General features: G+C 55.3%; 1 protein-coding gene across 1 annotated transcript in view; it reads right to left on the reverse strand.

Moving 5' to 3' along the window:
• LOC139263178 (pleckstrin homology domain-containing family G member 3-like) overlaps positions 1–10,038 on the reverse strand; it is a 221,497-nt gene extending 211,459 nt beyond the window's left edge. The window contains exon 1 of the mRNA XM_070878852.1: positions 9,957–10,038. The gene's annotated coding sequence lies outside the window, so the exon portion shown is untranslated. The remainder of the gene's footprint in view (positions 1–9,956) is intronic.
• Between the last annotated feature and the right edge of the window lie 7,190 nt (positions 10,039–17,228).

The following is a 17,228-nucleotide window of genomic DNA, read 5'->3' on the forward strand; positions in this document are numbered from 1 at the left end:
GGGGGCAGAGAGAGCGAGCGAGCGAGCTTGGGGGGGCAGAGAGCGTGAGCTTGGGGGGAAGAGAGCGAGCGAACTTGGGGGGAGAGAGAGTGAGAGCGAACGTGGGGGGAGAGAGAGGGAGAGCGAACGTGGGGGGAGAGAGAGGGAGAGCGAGCGTGGGGTGAGAGAGAGGGAGAGCGAGCGTGGGGGGAGAGAGAGAGCGCGAGCGTGTGGGGGGGGAGAGAGAGCGCGAGCATGGGGAGGGGAAGAGAGAGAGCATGAGCGTGGTGGGGGGAGAGAGAGAGCGCGAGCGTGGGGGGGGGAGAGAGAGAGCGCGAGCGTGGTGGGGGGGGAGAGAGAGGAGCGCGAGCGTGGGGAGGGGGGAGAGAGAGAGCGCGAGCGTGGTGGGGGGGAGAGAGAGCGCGAGCGTGGGGGGGGGGAGAGAGAGAGCGCGAGCGTGGGGGGGGGAGAGAGAGAGCGCGAGCGTGGGGGGGGGGAGAGAGAGAGCGCGAGCGTGGGGAGGGGGGAGAGAGAGAGCGCGAGCGTGGGGAGGGGGAGAGAGAGAGCGCGAGCGTGGGGAGGGGGGAGAGAGAGAGCGCGAGCGTGGGGAGGGGGGAGAGAGAGAGCGCGAGCGTGGGGAGGGGGGAGAGAGAGAGCGCGAGCGTGGGGAGGGGGGAGAGAGAGAGCGCGAGCGTGGGGAGGGGGGAGAGAGAGAGCGCGAGCGTGGTGGGGGGGAGAGAGAGCGCGAGCGTGGGGGGGGGGGAGAGAGAGAGCGCGAGCGTGGGTGGGGGGAGAGAGAGAACGCGAGCGTGGGGAGGGGGGAGAGAGCGCGAGCGTGGGGGGGGAGAGAGAGCGCGAGCGTGGGGAGGGGGGAGAGAGCGCGAGCGTGGGGGTGGAGAGAGAGCGCGAGCGTGGGGGTGGAGAGAGAGAGCGCGAGCGTGGGGGTGGAGAGAGAGAGCGCGAGCGAGGCGGGGGGAGAGAGAGAGCGCAAGCATGGGGGGGGAGAGAGAGAGAGAACACGAGCGTGTAGGGGGGGAAGAGAGAGAGAGCGAGCAACGTGGAGGGATAGAGAGAGAGAGAGAGCGAGCGTGGGGGGAGAGCGAGCTTGGGGGGAGAGAGAGTGAGCTTGGGGGGCAGAGAGAGCGAGCGAGCTTGGGGGGGCAGAGAGAGCGAGCGAGCTTGGGGGGGCAGAGAGAGCGAGCGAGCTTGGGGGGAGAGTGAGCGAGCTTGGGGGGAGAGAGAGCGAGCTTGGGGGGAGAGAGAGCGAGCTTGGGGGGAGAGAGAGCGAGCTTGGGGGGAGAGAGAGCGAGCTTGGGGGGAGAGAGAGCGAGCTTGGGGGGAGAGAGAGCGAGCTTGGGGGAGAGAGAGCGAGCTTGGGGGAGAGAGAGCGAGCTTGGGGGGAGAGAGAGAGAGCGAGCTTGGGGGGGGAGAGAGAGAGCGAGCTTGGGGGGGGGAGAGAGAGAGCGAGCTTGGGGGGAGAGCTAGAGATAGCGAGCTTGGGGGGAGAGAGAGAGATAGCGAGCTTGGGGGGAGAGAGAGAGATAGCGAGCGAGCGTGTGGGGAGAGTGAGAGCGAGCGAGCGTGGGGGGAGGGAGAGAGAGAGCGAGCGAGCGTGGGGGGAGAGAGAGAGAGAGCGAGCGAGCGTGGGCGGAGAGAGAGAGAGAGCGAGCGAGCGTGGGGGGAGAGAGAGAGAGAGCGAGCGAGCGTGGGGGAGAGAGAGAGAGAGCGAGCGAGCGTGGGGGGAGAGAGAGAGAGAGCGAGCGAGCGTGGGGGGAGAGAGAGAGAGAGCGAGCGAGCGTGGGGGGAGAGAGAGAGAGAGCGAGCGTGCGGGGAAGTGAGAGAGCGAGCTTGGGGGGGCAGAGAGAGAGAGCGAGCTTGGGGCGGCAGAGAGAGCGAGCGAGCGAGCTTGGGGGGGCAGAGAGCGTGAGCTTGGGGGGAAGAGAGCGAGCGAGCTTGGGGGGAGAGAGAGTGAGTGCGAACGTGGGGAGAGAGAGAGGGAGAGCGAGCGTGGGGTGAGAGAGAGGGAGAGCGAGCGTGGGGTGAGAGAGAGGGAGAGCGCGCGAGCGTGGGGGGGGGGAGAGAGAGCGCGCGAGCGTGGGGGGGGGGGGGAGAGAGAGAACGCGAGCGTGGGGAGGGGGGAGAGAGCGCGAGCGTGGGGGTGGAGAGAGAGAGCGCGAGCGTGGGGGTGGAGAGAGAGAGCGCGAGCGTGGGGGTGGAGAGAGAGAGCGCGAGCGAGGGGGGGGGAGAGAGAGAGCGCAAGCATGGGGGGGGAGAGAGAGAGAGAACACGAGCGTGTAGGGGGGGAAGAGAGAGAGAGCGAGCAACGTGGAGGGATAGAGAGAGAGAGAGAGCGAGCGTGGGGGGAGAGCGAGCTTGGGGGGAGAGAGAGCGAGCTTGGGGGGGCAGAGAGAGCGAGCGAGCTTGGGGGGGCAGAGAGAGCGAGCGAGCTTGGGGGGGCAGAGAGAGCGAGCGAGCTTGGGGGGCAGAGAGAGCGAGCGAGCTTGGGGGGAGAGCGAGCGAGCTTGGGGGGAGAGAGAGCGAGCTTGGGGGAGAGAGAGCGAGCTTGGGGGAGAGAGAACGTGCTTGGGGGGAGAGAGAGAGAGCGAGCTTGGGGGGAGAGAGAGAGAGCGAGCTTGGGGGGAGCGAGAGAGCGAGCTTGGGGGGAGCGAGAGAGATAGCGAGCTTGGGGGGAGAGAGAGAGAGCGAGCTTGGGGGGAGAGAGAGAGATAGCGAGCTTGGGGGGGAGAGAGAGAGATAGCGAGCTTGGGGGGAGAGAGAGAGATAGCGAGCTTGGGGGGAGAGAGAGAGATAGCGAGCTTGGGGGGAGAGAGAGAGAGCGAGCTTGGGGGGAGAGAGAGAGATAGCGAGCTTGGGGGGAGAGAGAGAGAGCGAGCTTGGGGGGAGAGAGAGAGATAGCGAGCTTGGGGGGAGAGAGAGAGATAGCGAGCTTGGGGGAGAGAGAGAGATAGCGAGCTTGGGGGGAGAGAGAGAGAGCGAGCGAGCGTGTGGGGAGAGTGAGAGAGAGCGAGCGAGCGTGGGGGGAAGGAGAGAGAGAGCGAGCGAGCGTGGGGGGAGAGAGAGAGAGAGCGAGCGAGCGTGGGCGGAGAGAGAGAGAGAGCGAGCGAACGTGGGGGGAGAGAGAGAGAGAGCGAGCGAGCGTGGGGGGAGAGAGAGAGAGAGCGAGCGAGCGTGGGGGGAGAGAGAGAGAGAGCGAGCGAGCGTGGGGGGAGAGAGAGAGTGAGCGAGCGTGGGGGGAGAGAGAGAGTGAGCGAGCGTGCGGGGAAGTGAGAGAGCGAGCTTGGGGGGGCAGAGAGAGAGAGCGAGCTTGGGGCGGCAGAGAGAGCGAGCGAGCGAGCTTGGGGGGGCACAGAGAGTGAGCTTGGGGGGAAGAGAGCGAGCGAGCTTGGGGGGAGAGAGAGTGAGTGCGAACGTGGGGGGAGAGAGAGGGAGAGCGAGCGTGGGGTGAGAGAGAGGGAGAGCGAGCGTGGGGTGAGAGAGAGGGAGAGCGCGCGAGCGTGGGGGGGGGAGAGAGAGAGCGCGAGCATGGGGGTAGAGAGAGCGTGGGGGGGGGAGAGAGAGCGCAAGCGTGGTGGGGGGGGAGAGAGAGAGCGCGAGCATGGGGGGGGGGGAGAGAGATTGCGAGCATGGCGGGGAGAGAGAGAGCGCGAGCGTGGGGGGGGGAAGAGAGAGAGCGCGAGCGTGGGGGGAGAGAGAGCGTGGGGGAGGGAGAGAGAGCGCAAGCGTGGTGGGGGGGGAGAGAGAGAGCGCGAGCATGGGGGGGGGAGAGAGATTGCGAGCATGGCGGGGAGAGAGAGTGCGCAAGCGTGGGGGGGGGGGAGAGAGAGAGCGCGAGCATGGGGGGGGAGAAAGATTGCGAGCATGGCGGTGAGAGAGAGAGCGCGAGCGTGGGGGGCGGGGAGAGAGAGAGCGCGAGCGTGGGGGGGGGGAGAGAGAGCGCGAGCGTGGGGGGGGGAGAGAGAGCGTGAGCGTGGGGGGGGGGAGAGAGAGCGTGAGCGTGGGGGGGGGGAGAGACAGCGCGAGCGTGGGGGGGGGGGAGAGAGAGAGCGCGAGCGTGGGGGGGGGGAGAGAGAGCGTGAGCGTGGGGGGGGGGAGAGAGAGAGCGCGAGCGTGGGGGGGGGGAGAGAGAGCGCGAGCGTGGGGGGGGGAGAGAGAGCGTGAGCGTGGGGGGGGGGAGAGAGAGAGCGCGAGCGTGGGGGGGGGGAGAGAGAGCGCGAGCGTGGGGGGGGGGAGAGAGAGCGTGAGCGTGGGGGGGGGAGAGAGAGCGCGAGCGTGGGGGGGGGGAGAGAGAGCGTGAGCGTGGGGGGGGGAGAGACAGCGCGAGCGTGGGGGGAGGAGAGAGAGCGCGAGCGTGGGGGGGGGAGAGAGAGCGCGAGCGTGGGGGGGGGGAGAGATAGCGCGAGCGTGGGGGGGGGGAGAGACAGCGCGAGCGTGGGGGGAGGAGAGAGAGCGCGAGCGTGGGGGGGGGGAGAGAGAGCGCGAGCGTGGGGGGGGGGAGAGATAGCGCGAGCGTGGGGGGGGGGAGAGAGAGTGCGAGCGTGGGGGGGGGAAGAGAGAGATAGCGAGCGACGTGGGGGGATAGAGAGAGAGAGAGAGAGCGAGCGTGAGGGAGAGCGAGCTTGGGGGGAGAGAGAGCGAGCTTGGGGGGGCAGAGAGAGCGAGCGAGCTTGGGGGGAGAGAGAGCGAGCTTGGGGGGAGAGAGAGCGAGCTTGGGGGGAGAGCGAGCGAGCTTGGGGGGAGAGCGAGCGAGCTTGGGGGGGCAGAGAGAGCGAGCAAGCTTGGGGGGAGAGCGAGCGAGCTTGGGGGGGCAGAGAGAGCGAGCAAGCTTGGGGGGAGAGCGAGCGAGCTTGGGGGGGCAGAGAGAGCGAGCAAGCTTGGGAGGAGAGCGAGCGAGCTTGGGGGGAGAGAGAGCGAGCTTGGGGGAGAGAGAGCGAGCTTGGGGGGAGAGAGAGCGAGCTTGGGGGGAGAGAGAGCGAGCTTGGGGGGAGAGAGAGCGAGCTTGGGGGGAGAGAGAGCGAGCTTGGGGGAGAGAGAGCGAGCTTGGGGGGAGAGAGAGCGAGCTTGGGGGAGAGAGAGCAAGCTTGAGGGAGAGAGTACGAGCTTGGGGGAGAGAGAGCGAGCTTGGGGGAGAGAGAGCCAGCTTGGGGGGAGAGAGCGAGCTTGGGGGGAGAGAGCGAGCTTGGGGGAGAGAGAGCGAGCTTGGTGGAGAGAGAGCGTGCTTGGGGGAGAGAGAGCGAGCTTGGGGGGAGAGAGCGAGCTTGGGGGAGAGAGAGCGAGCTTGGGGGGAGAGAGCGAGCTTGGGGGAGAGAGAGCGAGCTTGGGTGAGAGAGATCGAGCTTGGGGGGAGAGAGCGAGCTTGGGGGGAGAGAGCGAGCGAGCTTGGGGGGAGAGAGAGAGAGCGAGCTTGGGGGGAGAGAGAGAGAGCGAGCTTGGGGGGGAGAGAGAGCGAGCTTGGGGGGGGGAGAGAGAGCTTGGGGGGAGAGAGAGAGAGAGAGAGCGAGCGTGGAGGGATGCGAGCATGGGGGGAAAGAGAGAGAGAGAGAGAGAGAGCGAGCGTGGGGGGAGAGAGAGAGAGCGAGCTTGGGGGTAGAGAGAGAGAGCGAGCTTGGGGGGAGAGAGAGAGAGCGGGCTTGGGGGGAGAGAGAGAGAGCGGGCTTGGGGGGAGAGAGAGAGAGCGGGCTTGGGGGGAGAGAGAGAGAGCGCAAGCGTGGGGGGGGAGAGAGAGAGAGAACGCGAGCGTGTGGGGGGGGGAAGAGAGAGAGAGCGAGCGTGGGGGGAGAGCGAGCTTGGGGGGAGAGAGAGCGAGCTTGGGGGAGAGAGAGCGAGCTTGGGGGGAGAGAGAGCGAGCTTGGGGGAGAGAGTGCGAGCTTGGGGGGAGAGAGAGAGCGAGCTTGGGGGGAGAGAGAGAGAGCTTGGGGGGAGAGAGAGAGCGAGCTTGGGGGAGAGAGAGCGAGCTTGGGGGAGAGAGAGCGAGCTTTGGGGAAGAGAGAGAGAGCGAGCTTGGGGGGAGAGAGAGAGAGCGAGCTTGGGGGGAGAGAGAGAGAGCGAGCTTGGGGGGAGAGAGAGAGCGAGCTTGGGGGGAGAGAGAGCGAGCTTGGGGGGAGAGAGAGAGAGCGAGCTTGGGGGAGAGAGAGCGAGCTTGGGGGGAGAGAGAGCGAGCTTGGGGGGAGAGAGAGCGAGCGAGCTTGGGGGGGAGAGAGAGAGAGCGAGCTTGGGGGGGAGAGAGAGCGAGCTTGGGGGAGAGAGAGAGAGCGAGCTTGGGGGGAGAGAGAGAGAGCGAGCTTGGGGGGAGAGAGAGCGAGCTTGGGGGGAGAGAGAGAGAGCGAGCTTGGGGGGAGAGAGAGCGAGCGAGCTTGGGGGGGAGAGAGAGCGAGCTTGGGGGGAGAGAGAGAGAGCGAGCTTGGGGGGAGAGAGGGAGAGCGAGCTTGGGGGGAGAGAGGGAGAGCGAGCTTGGGGGGAGAGAGAGAGAGCGAGCTTGGGGGGGAGAGAGAGCTTGGGGGGAGAGAGAGAGAGAGAGAGTGAGCGTGGAGGGATGCGAGCATGGGGGGAAAGAGAGAGAGAGAGAGAGAGAGAGCGAGCGTGGGGGGAGAGAGAGAGCGAGCGTGAGGGGAAAGAGAGGGAGAGAGAGCGAGCGTGGGGGAATAGAGAGAGAGGACGAGCGTGAGGGGAAAGAGAGAGAGCGAGCGTGGGGAGAGAGAGAGTGTGGGGGGGGGAGAGAGGGAGAGCGAGCATGGGGGGGAGAGAGAGGGTGAGCGAGCGTGGGGAGCGAAAGAGAGAGAGGGCGTGGGGGGGGGGGAGAGAGAGAGAGAGTGTGGGGGGGGGAGAGAGGGAGAGTGAGCATGGGGGAGAGAGAGAGGGAGAGCGAGCATGGGGGGAGAGAGAGAGGGAGAGTGAGCGTGAGGGGAGAGAGAGAGGGAGAGTGAGCGTGGGGAGCGAAAGAGAGAGAGAGAGCGTGGGGGAGAGGGATAGAGAGAACGAGCTTGGAAGGGGGAGAGAGTGAGACCGTGCTTGGCAGGGTTGGGGGCGGGGGCAGGAGAGACAGAGAGAGCCTGGGGAGAGGGGCGGGGGTGGTGCAGAGAAAGAGCTTGGGGAGGTTGCGGGAATCGGAGTGGAGAGAGGGAACTCAGAAAATGTATCACATTCTTCCAACCCCTTGGTGCGTGCAAGCTCGGTGCGTGTGTTACAAGGGACATCGTTTGAGTGGATGAAATCCAGACGTCACGACACTGCCACGAATCACTTCATACCCAATAAACCAGTTAACAATCCACACATAATGCCCCATTAATGGCGGGGGGGTGTGTGTTAAGGGACTTCAGCTAGTGCAGGCAGCACACGTGCTGGGTAAGGGACTTTGGCTGGGGGAGGCAGCACATGTGTTGGGGTAAGGGACTTCAGCTGGGGGAGGGATGCACTTGCGCTGGGTAATTGACTTCGGCTGGAACTTGGTGGCTTTTGGGGAGATCTATCCTCTGTGGCTTCTGAAATCTAAATGGATCGAATTACAAATTGGAAATTCACTCCGAACTTGGGCTGGGCCGTTCCAGTTACACATTCCAGAGGAACTTCAGGGTGTGGCTTATCCTCCAAGGGGACCAATCAGCAATAGGTCATGTGAAAATGGAGAGCCAATCAGAGAAACGGCTGCCTTTCAGTTAGTACAAATAGGCGCAGCCTTAAACCGAGGCCCGGTCTGCCCTCTCAGGTGGATGTGAAAGATTCCGTGGCACTATTTGAAGAGGAGGGTTCTCCCCAGTAGCCTCGTCAATATTTATCCCCCATTGGCTAATTGTGGAAGCACAAATTGGCTGCCATGTTTCGTACATTACAACAGTGACAACACTTCAAAAGTACTTCATTGGCGGTAAAGCACTTTGGGACGTCCCGAGGTTGTGAAAGGCGCTATAGAAATGCAAGTTCTTTATCCTCCCGTCCTGCAGTACTAAACCCAGCACATACAGCACCAAGTGATCCCGACTTAATTGCACTGGAACCAGTTCCGTAATGTAAACGGATGTAAGTCTGTCACCACTAAAACTGGAACAGTCGATACTTCACCCAGTGTTAAAAATGCTCTCTCCAGACACTACAAGTTTGGAAGGTCAAAATCTGCTGGGTGTTTTCAATTCGTCACACCAATAGCATGAACATTTCACACACACCCACCTTACTGCGATAACCGTAGCCAGTTTCAACTGATGTTCAGACTCGGCTGTCTCTGCGTGAATGGTAACTAAAGCTGCCGGTTTAAAGGGGTCGTAAGTGATAACTGTAACTACACTCGGGTGAGCGACAGATCACAGGGCAGAGAGCTCTGGTCTGACACACAGAGACTTTAGCTTTCCCTTACATAGGATGGACATCATAGATACAGGCCATTCGGCCCAACCGGTCCTTGCCTGTTTATACTCCACACAATCCTCCTCCCGACTCTTCACCTCACTCTATCAGCATATCTTTCTCATCCTTTCGGCCTCAAGTACTTACCCAGCTTCTCCTTAAATACACCTATGCTGTTCCCTCAACCACTCCCTGTGGCAGCGAGTTCCACATTCTCACCACTCTCTCGGTAAAGATTCTCCTGAATTCCCGATTGCGTTTATTGTATTTGTGGCCGCTGCTTTTGGATTCCCCCACAAGTGGAAACATTTTCACTATGTTTACCCTATCGAACCCCTTCATCATTTTAAAGGCCTCTATTAGATGACCGCTCAGCCTTCCCTTTTCCAGAGAAAAGAGCTTCTTTTCACTATACAGTTAACGGTGGCTTTTCAGGATAACAGTGACAGAAAAAGACAAACATCACATGTATGTGTCAACACTGCATCAGTATGACTTTGTCAACCATTCAATTACCGAGGCCAATTAACAGCGGAGCCCGGGTACGAAGTGGAAGGCGTGTGTTGGTGTCATCACTCTGATATTAACCATAACGCAGGCAGTAGTTGCATCGTGATATCGCTTTCCACGGTTTGCCAAACCCTTTCAGTCAATACAGCATTGCCTTAAATCACTAAACCAAATAGCAGTACCCCCATCCTCCATGCCCTGTCCCAATTGCCCACACTCTGTGTCCTGCCTCCAACCTACCTTCTCCGTGACCTGCTCCCAATGCCCCTCCCCCCTGCCCCATCACCCCATTCCATGCCCTGTCCCCACACCCACACTCTGTGCTCTGCCCCCTTCGCCCCTCTCTGTACCCCGCTCCCCTTGCCCCCTCTATGTGCACTGCTCCCATCGTCCCCCCATACCATGCCCCATTGCCCTCTCCCTGTATCCTGCCCTCTCTTCCCCCTTTCTGTACCCTGCCCCATCGCCCCCTCTCTGTTCGATGCCCCCATCACCCCCTCCCTGTACCCATCGCCCCCTCTCTGTACCCTGCCCCCTCCCCCCGTACCCTGCCCCCCTCCCCCTGTACCTTGCCCCCATCGCCCCCTCTCTGTACCCTGTCCCCTCTCCCCTTCCCTGTACCCTGCTCTCCATCACCCCCTCCCTGTACCCTGTCCCCATCGCCCCCTCTCTATACCCTGTCCCCATCGCCCCCTCTTTGTACCCTGTCCCCATCGCCCCCTCTCTGTACCCTGCCCCCATCGCCCCCTCTCTGTACCCTGCTCCCCTTACCCCCTCCCTGTATCCTGACTCCATCGCCCCCTCTCTGTACCCTGCCCCCTCCCTGAACTCTGCCCCATCGCCCCCTCTCTGTACCCTATTCCCGTTCCCCCTCCCTGTACTCTGCCCCATCAAGTTCTCGATGTACCTGCACCGACCCCTCGCTCTGTGTCGGCACCGTGACCCACCTCGCCCCCTGCGCCGGAATACACACCCCACACTCCGGAGGCTTATTTCTTTCGATGTGAACGCAACGCAAGTTCCAACACGTCAGCAACACATCTCAAATCCCCGACCCCTGAACAGTGTGTCCAGCGAGAATGAGGCGGGCGGCAGGAGCTGCAACTTACCGGGACTGTGCCCTAGGGCGAGCACTGGCAGCCTCTGGATAATTCGCACACAGTGGCTCTGGGCGGGGCTGTGAGGATCAGCCTTCCTCCCCCGCGTGTCTAACCCTCCCCGACTGCCCGTGTCGGTTCCCGTGAAACTGACTCAATCCCGCCGCCGCCACCCCTGCGCTTGTCAGTTTCAGCCGGGCACTGCGCATGCGCCAAAACTTGCCCAAAACTTTTCAAAAAGTTTTCCCGTCCTCGCCCTGCCTCCATCGATCCCTAGTCCCCTCCTCTCTCCCAACCGATCCATTGATAGGACAGTGCACCTTTTAAGAATATATATATATTATAAAAAGACACAAACATGTAATTTAAAATACAAAAGATAGTTTGATTGGCTAATTTAAACTCAATCATCATCACCGTTTGCAAAACAATTCCAATGCCAGCAACTAAATGAACGTTTAAAAATTATTCCTAAGAATGGAAAAGGGATGTGCTTCGGACACTTAAAATGTTTTAGTCCAGAGTGTGTTTGTTTTAAGAACGCAATAATATGCCGAGTGTTATAAATATATATATGTGTACAGAGCTCTGCTATTTTGCAAGAATTAAAGGTGAGGTCATTTTTGGATCGCAGTTTGGTTCTGATTGACTAATGGTTTAAAAGCGTTTGTTTTGAAAGCTGCACACGTGGTTGGAATCTGAGAGTTTGAAATTATGGATACAGTACATACTTCCTCCAGATGCACTGAAATCTCACCCCAAGCATAGTTCAACTTCCCTTATTAATGTTGACTATACAATCCAAAGGGTTCTTTATCGTTCCACGCCTGAACTTAAACCATGGGAAGTTTTTTTAAATTGTTATTCTTGGGATGTGGGCGTCACTGGCAAGTCCGGCGTTTATTGCCCATCCCCTAGTTGCTCTGAGCAGATGTGACGGGCCGCCTTCTTGAACCACTACAATCCGTGTCCAGAAGGTGCTCCCACTATGTTGTTAGGTAGACGGCGCTAGGATTTTGACCCAGCTGTGATGAAGGAACGTCAATATATTTCCAAGTCAGACTGATGTGGCCAAAGTCAGGATGGTGTGTGACTTGGAGGTGATGGTGTTCCACTGCTATTGCGGCCCTTATTCCTCTCAGTGGTGGAGCTCACGGATTTGCGAGGTGGTCAAAATAACCTCAGTGAATTGCGGCAGTACATCCTGTGGGTCATACATACTATAGTCCCAGTGCGTTAGTGGGGGTGGGAGTGGATAGTGTGGTTAGTACACTGATAAAGCAAACTGGTCTGTCCTGGATGATAGAAAGAAAGACGTGCGTTTACATAGCGCCTTTCTCAACCTCAGCGCCGGTTAAGTGTCATACCTCTTGAACGTTGCTGTGACTACACCGATTTAGGCATGCGGTAAGTATTCCCTCACACTTGCCACTTCAGCCTTGTATATGGCGGAAAGCCTTTTAGGAGATAGGTAAGCCACTCATCAAAGAGTACCCAGCCACAATGTTGATATAGCTGGTGTAGTTAAGAAAAGAAAGCCTTGCAATTTATTTAACGCCTTTCACGACAATGAAGTACTTTTGAAGTGTAGTCACTGTTGTAATGTAGGAAACACGGCAGCCAATTTGCGCACAGCAAGCTCCCACAAACAGCAGAGATAAATGACCGGACCATCTGCTTTAGTGGGCTGTTTGAAAAATATAAAGAAACACTTTCTGCTAAGTTTCAGGGCTGTAGGAATGAGTTACCGAGATTTGAACTTTGAACTTTGATTTAAAAAAAAAAGCAAAAAAAAACGACCTTAACAATCATACCCCAGTCCAGTTTTACACTCGGCAAAGGTACCTTCTTTATTCAACTCATTAAATGCGGACCCAGACTTACTCAGTAAACACAGCCATTATATTTTTATTTTATGTCCCATTACCATCTCCTTTTGCCTTGTACCATCATACCTTTTGTCTCTTAACCTCTTCTGCCTTCCACCTGATCACAGACCTTCCCTCTTGTTCTTTGCTCCCCTCCCCCTTTCCCCGCCCTTACACTTCCTTAAAAATATGCTACATCTCGAACTTTTCCCATTAATTCCGTTTCTCTCTCCACAGATGCTGTCTGACCCACTGAGTATTTCTAACATTTTCTGTTTTTATTTCCGATTTCCAGAATCTCCAATATTTTGTATTTGTATTTTTATTTTAGTTGTGCTTGTCCAGAGAGAAGTTCATCTTGCATTTGTATAGCGCCATGCCGCATTGAAAGCACTCACACACAATGAATTGCTTTGAAGAGCAGTGATTGTTCTGTCGGGAACCATTCTGCAGCATCTTGCATTGAATCTTGGTCAGACACCACCTGGAGGGCGGTGTTCAGTTCTGGGAACTGCACCTCAGGAAGGATATATTGGCCTTGGGGACATGCAATATAGATTCACGAGAATTATACTGAGGCTTGCTGGGCTAGGTTATGAGGACAGCTTGCATAAACAATCATACCCCAGTCCAGTTTTACACTCGGCTAAGGTACCTTCTTTATTCAACTCATTAAATGCAGACCCAGACTTACTCAGTAAACACAGCCATTATATTTTTATTTTATGTCCCATTACCATCTCCTTTTGCCTTGTACCATCATCCCTTTTGTCTCTTAACCTCTTCTGCCTTCCACCCGATCACAGATCTTGTATTCCCCAGAGTTTAGAAGGTTGAGGGGTGATCCTACTGACGTGTTTAAAATGATCAAGGTGTTGCGATAGTCTAGATACAGATAAACGATTGCTCTGTGGTTCATGTGCAGAGATCTTTGAAGATGGCAGGACATATTGAGAAAGTAGTTAGAACAGCATATAGGATCCTGAGCTTCATAAATAGAGGTATTGAGTACAAAAGCAGGGAAGTTATGCTGAACCTTTATAAAGTTCTAGTTAGGCCACAATTGGAGCATTGCGTCCAGTTCTGGTCACCCACAGGATGTGAAGTTCCTTGAGAGGGTACAGAGATTCACCAGATTGGTTCCAGGGATAAGGAATTTTAGCTACAAAGTTAGATTGGAGAAGCTGGGCTTGTTCTCCTTGGAGTAAAGGAGGTCGAGGGGAGATTTGACAGAGGTATACAAGATTATGACAGGTTTAGATAAGGTAGATAAAGAAAAGCTGTTCCCATTAGCTGATGGTACAAGGACTAGGGGACACAGATTTAAGGTTTTGGGCAAGAGATACAGAGGTATTTTTTAAGCAGCGAGCGAGTGGTAATGACCTGGAATTCGCTGCCTACTAGGGTAGTGGTAGCGGAGACGATCAATGATTTCAAAAGGAAACTGGATAGGCATTTGAGGGAAATAAACTTGCAGGGCTACGGGGATAAAGCAGGGGAATGGGACTGACTGGATTGCTCTCCAGAGAGCCGGCATGGACTCGATAGGCCGAATGGTCTCCTTCTGTAATGACTCTGGTGGAGGAATCAAGAACAAGGAGCCATAATGAAATTAGAGACCGGCCGTTCAGGAATGCAATCAGTAAGTCGGGTTGCATACAAAGGGTGGTGGAAATGTGGAACTCTCTCCCCCGAAAAGGTTGTGGATGCTGGGACAATTGGAGTTTTCAAGACTGAGGTGGTTAGATTGTTGTTAGGTAAGGGTATCAAGATACATGGAGCAAATGGAGCCTAGGTGAAAATCTACGAGCCTAGGCTCGAGGGGATGAATGGCCGACTCCTATTTCTAAGTGCTATTATCCCGGACACAGCAATGACGGGAGTGGCCAGTTGATCTCATGTGTTAGTATTTGCTCGAGGGAGGGGCAGCGGGAGAACTCCCTGTTCTTTTTCGAATAGTGCCATTGGGGATCTCGAATGTCCACCTGCACAGGCAAGGTGGGACCTCTGTTAAAATGCCTCGCCCAATAAGACAGCAACCTCCCACAACGCTACCCCATCAGTGATGCACTTTAGTGTCAGCCATGGTAGAAGGACCCACAAGCTTCTGACCCAGAGAGGAGAGAATTCATCGGACAAAAGTTATTGAAGGGACAGTGGCAGCTGTGGAGTTTGACTGGGGCGGTACACCGGTCACACTGGAAAGCAGGAGTCCCAAGGCGAACTTAGGGATGACAGAAGCCTTCCCTGCACCACTTGATCAGGGTTGAGGTCTTCCAGTTCCTTACATCTTCACCTCTGAGGAAACAACAAAATACTGAGACACACATTTACAAACATTTAAAAAAAACGATCAGCTTTTTAAACTGTAGAGACCGGTGGTTAAAGAGTAACTAGTTAGAAAAATGGTAGTCATGTTACCCACATGCCTCAGCGAGAGTGAAACCACTATTGGAGCCAAAGAGCGGTTCCACCCGCGCTGAGCAGTATGGGTAACCTGGCCTTCCATTCATTAGGAGGGTAACCGGTGCTGCTGCAGGTTTGGTCGGCAACTGCCTGTTTTTTTGATGGGGGCGTGTCTGGATAATCAAAAATTGCAGTCTGCTTCTTTAGCTACAAGCCAAATTACTCTGTTTTTCACGATGTAGCAGCATAAGATTTTTAAATCAGCCTGAACAAGCCAACCATTTATTCTGCAGCCGAAGAAAGGACAGATAATGAATCACGTTTGAGGGGGGGGGGGGGGGTCAGAGATTCTTTAAAAGTCAGCGTGTCAACCTTATCTGACCATCCCCCAGACACAGAAATAAATCTCTTCCCGTCGAAACGCCAGTGCCCTCTCAGGAAGGCAATGTGTCAGCAGCTCCACCTAGTGACAGCAGTGAGGAAATCACTGAACTGTTCAATTGGTTGTAATTTTATAATGGGAAGAGTTCACAACATAAATATAGACGAGGGAGGCTGTGCCCTGTCCCAGCTTATCCATACACACAAAAATACAACTTACCAGCTCCCTCATCATGCCATCTAACAATTTTTTGAAAGAAAGGCACGTTTATTTAATGCCTTTCACCTCAGGACGTCCCAAAGCGGGTAAAGCCAATGAAGTAGTTTTGAAGTGTGGTCACTGTTGTAATGTAGGAAGCTCCGGCTGCCAAATTGCACACAGCAAGGTCTCACAAACAGCGATCTGATACTGACCAGATAATCTAATTTTGGTGGTGTTGGTTGAGGGATAAATATTGAAGAACTCCGTGCTCTTATTCAAATAGTGCCATGGGATCTTTTACATCTACCTGCGAAGATCGACAGGGTCGCATCTGAAAGACGGCACCTCTGACAGTGGGGCACTCCCACAGTACTGAACTGGAAGTGTCAGCTTAGATGTTGTGCTCAAGTCTTTGGAGTGGGGACTTCAAGCCACGGCATTCTGACTCAGGGCAAGAGTGCTATAAATGAGACACAGTTGACACATTGCTGTAGGAGCTACCCAACATATTTAACCATACACTGATGCCCGCCACTTGTTGAACAGCCTACCATAGAAAGATACAGCACAGGAGGCGGCCATTCAGCCCATCATACCTACGCCAGTTCTTTGAAAGCTATCACATCAGTCCCATACCGCCTGACACTGTCTCCTTTTACAGTATGTATCCAATTGGCTTTTGAAAGTGATTATTAAACCTGCTTTCACCACCCTTTCAGGCAGTGCCTTCCTGATCACAACAACTTGTGGCATAATTTGTTTTTCCTGTTGGCTCTTGTTCTTTTGCAAATTACCTTAAATCTGTGTCCTCAGGTTACTGAACAGTCTATCCTTATTTACTCTATCAAAGCCATTTACAATTTTGAACAGCTCAATCAAATCTCCTCAACTTCTGCTCAAAGGAGAATAACCTATGCTTCTCCAATCTCTCCATATAACTGGAGTATCTCATCACTGTTACCATTCTAGTAAATCTCTTCTGCACCCGCTCAAAGGCTTTATAAAAGGTTTTGCAGAATTTCCTTGCTTTTGTACTCTATGTCTCAATTAATAAAGCTAAGGAACCCAAATGCTTTTTCAACAGCCTTCGCAACTTGCCCTGCCACCCTCAAAGATTTGTGTACATACACCCCCAGATCTCTTCTCTCTTCTTGCACCCCTTTAAAATTGAACCATTTAGTGTAGATTGCCTCTTCTCATTCTTCCTACCAATATGCATCATTTCTCACTTCTGTTAAATTTCATCTGCCACGTGTCTGCCCATTTCACCAGTCTATGTCCCCCTGAAGTCTGTTTCTATCCCCCTCATTGTTTACTACATTTCTGAGATTCGTGTCATCTGCAAACCTTGAAATTAAGTCCAGGTCATTAATATACATCAAAAAGAGCATTGGTCCCAACATCACCTCCCTACAGTCTAAAACAAACTGTTCACCATCACTCTCTGCTTTCTGTCCCTTAGCCAATCCTGTATCCACGCTGCCACTGCCCTTTAATCCCATTCACTTTAATTCTGCTAACGTCTATTATGTCATCATAGGCAGTCCCTCGAAATTGAGGAAGACTTGCTTCCACTCTAAAAATGAGTTCTTTGGTGACTGAACAGTCCAATACAGGAATTACAGTCTCTGTCACAGGTGGGACAGACAGTTCATTGAAGGCAAGGGTGGGTGGGATTGGTTTTCTGCACGCTCCTTCCGCTGCCTGCGCTTGCTTTCTGCATGCTCTCGGCGATGAGACTCGAGGTGCTCAGCGCCCTCCTGGGTACTTTATCAAACACCTTTTGAAAGTCCATACACATCAACTGCACTACCCACATTAACCCTCTACATTACAAAGAACTCGATCAAGTTAATTAAACACAATTTGCCTTTAACAAATCTGTGCTGACTTTCATTTACTAGTTCATACATTTTCCAAGTGCCAATTAATTTAGTCCCTGATCATTGTCTCTACCACAGATGTTAGGCTGACTGGCCTATAATTGTTAGGTTTATACTCCTCTCTTTTTTGAGCAGTTGTGTACCATTTTCAATCATTCAGTCCTCTGGCACCAGCCCGATATCTAAGGAGGATTGGAAGATTGTGGCCAGACCCTCCATTATTTCCACCTGTACTTCCCTCAGTAACCGAGGATGCATCCCATCTGGATCAGGTAATTTTTCTACCTCGAGTACTGCCAATCTTTAAGTACCTCCTCTTTATTTTTCATCCTATTCAATATCACTACTGCCTCTTCCTTTACTGCCAAATTGTCAGCATCCTCTTCTCTAGTGACAGCAGATGGAAAATACTCATTGAGTACCTCACTGACAAATGGCCTGCTTGGGTGTGGTACTGTAGGACTGCCAGCTCCATGGGGGGAGGAGAGCTAAGGGGCGCATCTGTCTGCTGGCTGGTAAGAAGGAAAAACTTGCACTTATATAG

Source organism: Pristiophorus japonicus, chromosome 4 (genome assembly GCF_044704955.1).
Source record: "Pristiophorus japonicus isolate sPriJap1 chromosome 4, sPriJap1.hap1, whole genome shotgun sequence".
Classification (NCBI taxonomy): Eukaryota; Metazoa; Chordata; class Chondrichthyes; family Pristiophoridae; genus Pristiophorus; species Pristiophorus japonicus.